Raw genomic sequence first — 5,871 nt, 5'->3', positions numbered from 1 at the left:
AAATCTCACATTTCCGTCTCACACCCAAGCTATAAAAGCTTAGCTACTCATAACGGAAAGTAAAAAACAAATGACGGAAAGTAAAGACATAAATGTAAATTGCGTAAAGTAAATAACGATAAAATAAATGACGGAAATGTAAATGACGATAAAATAAATGACGGGAATGTAAATGACGAGAATGTAAATAGCGGAAAATAAATGACGGAGTGTAAATAACGAGAAAATAAATAACGGAATGTAAATAACGGGAAAATAAAAGACAATAAAGTAAATAAAGAAGAAGATGAAGATGAAGATGAACTTGAAATCTTAAAGAACTTGAAGAACACCCTAGGAGAGGGTTTAAAGCAAAAGAAAGAAAAGTTGGGAGAAAAGAGAAGGAAGATTAGAGAGAATCCAATGGATGATGGATTAAAGTGTGTAAAATATGGTAACCTTAGCCTCCTATTTATACCCAAAATGGGCACTAAAAGACAAAAGAACTAAGCTTGGAGGCTAAGTTTACCAACACTAGTTACATTACAACAAAAGCTTTAACTAAAAAGTACAACCCTTAACCAAAGTTCAACTAAAAAGTACAATAGCCTAACTAAAGAGTACATAAGCTTAACTAAAGACTACAACTGATTTTCTACTAAAAATCCAGCCTTTTTACAGCTGTATTCCACCTTCAAAAAGCCAATGTCTTGTTCATTAAGCCCTCCAAAAAGTCGTGCATGAATCAGGTCGACGCTGCACCAATGTTGCAGCATTTGCTGTTTTCACAAAAACTCTCAATTAGCTTCAATTTTTGCATGCCATCAAGTCAACCACAACATTTAGCTTCATAATAACAAAAGTATAAAGAAATAAATGAAAAGGACTCAATTTGGGAATGAAAAGAAATTATTGTAACTAAAAAGTCCTAAAAAGAGCGTGTTATGTGTTAAATTCTCAACACATATCAGTTAGCCACAGCTAAAGACCATGCTGATTAGTCATTTGAGTTGGTTAAGTATAATGAAACACCTAGGTTGAGAACATATAATCCAGCGTTGTTTTGTTATGTGAAGAAATCAGATGCAGAAAAGGCGTATTTAGTGGAGAAAGAGGTTTTGATTATGGGTTGTCTTTGGAAGAACCAGAGATTGCTGCATTGCTGAAAGTGAGTGCAGAGGTGGGGAATGAAGAGAAGGTGTACGAGTATTTGCATAACTTAAGAATGGGTGTGAGATGTGCGAGTGAATCGACTGTAGAGATCATTGAGAATTGGTTCAGTACAGAAATGAGCGAAAGTGGGTGGTTTGCAACACTGGGATATGGGTCGGATTAAAGATGTGATTTTAAGGAATGGGGGCGGGTGGCATGGGATTGGGTGGATAGGGAGAGGCAAATGGATGGTGCAGAGAACAACTGTTGGTGCGGATGGTGGTTGTTGTGCTTGTGAAGAGCAGTTGGCTTGTGTTGATATTGGTTGAGAAGACAGAGAGAAGTTTGCTCAGTCGGTGGTAGCATTGGCGATTGAAAGGGATACGCGATCAAATTTCACTCGGTTTCAGGTGAGCGAAGTTTTTTGGTTAGTTTTTGATGTAATTTTGTTTTTACTGTTTTGAGTTATTCACCAGCGAGTTTCCTTTCAAATATTGTAGAATTGGTTGGATCAACATGATGATTTCGAAGCTATAGTGGATGCGGCAAATATTGGACTCTACCAGCAAAACTTTGCAGAAGGTGGATTTAGTATTTCCCAGGTTGTACATCTCCATCTTTTTGGTGGTTATTATGTTTCATGATATTTTAGAAAACAAGATGCCACTTGTTCTGACCCGCTCATCTCTGTTTTTCCCAAATTGCTATAGAGCAGCTTGAAGTTGTAGTTAACAAACTGTATAAAAGAAGCAAAAAATGGCCGCTCATTATTCTACACAACAATCAAATTTGTGCCCTTCTAGCAAATCCTTCCAACCGAGGCCTACTTGAGGAGTGGATTGAAAGAGGGTTTTAGTACGGAACACCAGTTGGTTCAAATGATGGCTGGTAAGAAAGTTGTCGACTCTCTTGTTATCTTTAAATGAAGATACATATACATCAGCATATACCAGTTTGAGTAAGTTTTGTGTCCTGTTACCATAGTGTTCTATATTTGTCTAGTTCTTGGTGAATTAGATTATTTACCCATTTTAAGGTTTGTTTTCTCATCTAGGTATTGGCTTTATGCATCTGTAAAACTCAAGTGCATGCTTATTGTATTGAAGAATGTAACCATCTCTTTTAATTATGGATCCTCACACTTATTGTGCTTCTTTAGTGATAGTAGTACATTAACATGTGATCAAGATGCCTTGGTTAGCTATTCACAGGAATTTTTGGTCTGTTTCAACAAGCAAACATTCCAGTGCATCATGCACATGTACATAGTACATACATACTTACATATGTATACATACAGATAAAAGTTTGTCTATAACAAGGACATTGTTGGCATCATAGCCTCTGCTAGGGCATGATAGCAAAATCTTTATAAGATGGTGTGTGTGTGTGTGTATATATATATATATATATATATAAAGAGAGATAGAGAGAGAGAGAGGAGAGAGAGAGATAGAGAGAGGGAGGGAGGTTCGGGAGAAAACACCCAAAAAATGAAAAACTGAGGAACACGCTGGTAACTATTCATCTGGACGGTATGCACATGTGCATACAAGTAATTGAAACGGTTTCTTGGTTTTTATGCATGTGTGCATGTTACGCAAGTGTGCATACCGGACAAATTGTTTACAAATTACTTGTATCTATATGTGCATACCGTCCAGATGAACGGTCACCAGGGTGTTCTTCAGTTTTTTTCCTTTTTTTTGCAGTTTTTCCTCGAACATGACCATATATATATATATATATATATATATATATGTATGTATATATATATATAGAGTTTGTTTCAAATACAACCTGTTGCATTTGTACAACGAATGCAACCCAATAAATTGAGATATTTATGGAAATGATGAGAGTTCATTTATTGTGATTTGAATATTTATGGAAGATGAATATGGTTTATTAATTATGATCAATACTTTATATTAAGAAACAATTAAAACTTCAATGAAATCAATATTAATCAAATGAAATGGACGGTTGAGATTGGGTTGTATTGGTTGCACAAATGTGATGGATGGGTTGTATATTAGTTAAGCTTAATTATCCTGGTGTTAGTTAATTTCCACCATGCATGCAGGTTCACTACAGATTTTACTACCCTGAAAATTGAGATGCCACCATGGATATTGCATAACTAATTAAAATAACAATCATTAATTGTATCAGGAATCTGAGAAAGGGAGATGGCATACACCCTTGGTGGGCGAATACAACGATGATGAGTCATTAAGAACGTGGCTTTGCATTACCCGTCCAGGCTTCTGTGAAGCTTCTGATGCAGAACAGTCGGGAACTAACAGAATACATTATCAGAGTTCCAACTCAACAACCAAAATGCACGCTGGTATAACCCGTAAAATTAAGGAAAGGAAAGATCACCATCTCCGATCAGGTAGCAGAACCACCTTTCAGGCACTTTTCGAGTCCTCCTATGAAAATTTGTCATAAGGATTACTGGGACCAGGTGATCAAGTGACATTGCATATAGTCGACCTAGCTAGGGTTTATTTCCTCTGGCCGTGATGCTTTACATATAGCGGGTGCCAGTTAAGGGGCTGTTTGGTAACGGCTTAATAGGCTGTATATTTGTATGGGCTTATTTGGTAAGCGATAAATAGTTGCTCGGTTAAGCTATCGTTTTTCCTTCGATACCCTTGACCGTTGTGAACAAATCTGCTTTTCCCCCTAAAGGAAACACGCTTGTTGCTCCTCCCTCTCAATCCACCTCTCCTTCCATTTCTCGATCTCCATCCCTCATTCCATCTGCTTGATGAATGGGTTGTATTTGGATGTTCATATGAAAAAAAGCAAAAAACAAACAAGGGGTAAAATGGTAATTTATCCAGCATAATAATCGAATGATATTAACATACCCATGCAGACAACCAAATCTCTACATGATTTTTTAATACATATATTGTTTGATGAAAAACCAATTAAACAATCCCTAAGTCTTGAGTGAGATTACTTGGCTGATGATTGTTAAAGATAAATCTCTTTTTAATTGTTTCTCGATATTAGGGGTGTTTAAAAACCCGACCAACACAACCCAACCCAATACGAAATAACTATCCGAAGTAGCTCGATGTCTAATCGAGTTGTAAAATTTTCAAACCGTAGTTATTGGGTTGAAATTGGGTTACTATCCAACCTAACTCGATATTTTTGTATTTCTTGGATTTAATATGATTGTTGAGTTTCTATTAATATATACATTAGACAATTACACTATCACGTAACCTTTTCATATACACATATTTTTAATCTATTTCATCTCTATATAACTCATTCGTATATGTGTTCAATAACACTACTATAAAACTGACCATTTCCGGCGGACGAAATCCGCCGGTAAATTACCAACGGATTTCCGGCGGACACTAAAAAGTCAACATTTTATTGACTTTCAACGATTTCTGGTGGATTTCCGGCGGATTTCTTAAGAACTCAGTTTAATTTTGAATTTACATCTAATTACAACATTTTAATGGCGGATTTTCGGTGGATTTTTGTAACATCCATCTTCCTAATACACTTAATTATGTTGAAAATATCAACTTTTCGGGTATGGTTTTGAGCATTGGGTTCAAACAATGGAATCTCTTTATTAGAGCTTGTAGGTTATCTCGTTTCGGATGCGTAGGCGAAAACCTCATCGAAAACGGAGTCCCGAGCAAAAAGTTATGCAAAAAAAATTTAGTGTTTAGGGGTCAAAACGGGTACCCAGCCGGGTCTACCCGACCCAACTCGGGATTTAAGTCGCAAATCATCAAATTAGCCCATTTTCAACCCTGTTTTCTTTCAAAATCTGTCTTGGTGTTCTAAGGTGCGATTACACACACTTGGGAGTTAATCTATCCCTAAATCAAGTGTTTATCAAGATTATTGAAGGATTTATAGAGAAATCAAAGGTAAAACTCCTATTTATCCTTATTTGATGACATGCATAGAGTTTGAGTCCTTGTATGTGATGATTTACAGATGAAATCATGAAATTATGTTAGGACTAAGTGTTATTATTTGTTAGTATGTGAAATCCAAGGATGGATTGTAAGATTTCTTGAATTTGTGATGTTAGCTCAAGAACAAGTGTTGACTTTTAGGAGTCAATTTGAGACACAATGAAATTAGTAGAAATTGATGTTTTAATCATGGTCTATCATAGATTTTTTTGTGGAATTTGGTAAAAATAAGTGAAACTATGAATTTGGAACTTATTGGGCTAGTATTGGTAATGTTTTGGAGGAAAATGAGTGTTTTGAGCATTTGATAGGACGATTTCAGCCCTGTTTTTTTGGAAAATCATAGAAAATTCGAAACTAGGAATAAATAGGCCTTAGAAAGGTAAGAGAAAGGGCTACAAATTGTCTTGAGATCTGAATTGGTGATTTTGAGTTTTAAAAGGGTAAAACAGCTCTGTAAGTTGAGTATTTAAATTGAAATCCAAAGTAGAGTACTTAATCGAAATAATGTTTGAGAGAGTTCTTGTTGTGCTTCACTAATGAGACTTAGAATATATCTTCCAGGGATTGTTTGAACTTGTATGGAAATCTTGGAGGTGGTTTTCCAGCTTTGATTTGGAATTGGGATTCGACCACTCGGTTTGACATTCGGTTTAATTCAACTGAATTCTATTGTGAGTTTACTTGGATATATGCCTATTATGTGCTCTATAGGTGCATGTGTTACCCATATTGTATTCATAATTGTTGTTTCATGGTTACTTTTATT

The 5,871-nt window shown here is 35.7% G+C and overlaps 1 pseudogene; it reads left to right on the top strand.

Moving 5' to 3' along the window:
- Positions 1-3,588, top strand: part of LOC112503327 — a 17,777-nt pseudogene extending 14,189 nt beyond the window's left edge.
- The last annotated feature ends 2,283 nt before the right edge of the window (positions 3,589-5,871 follow it).

This window comes from Cynara cardunculus, unplaced genomic scaffold (assembly GCF_001531365.2).
Source record: "Cynara cardunculus var. scolymus isolate 2C unplaced genomic scaffold, CcrdV1 Un_Scaffold_2873, whole genome shotgun sequence".
In the NCBI taxonomy this organism is placed as follows: Eukaryota; Viridiplantae; Streptophyta; class Magnoliopsida; order Asterales; family Asteraceae; genus Cynara; species Cynara cardunculus.
This window is presented reverse-complemented; position numbering and strand designations above follow the sequence as displayed.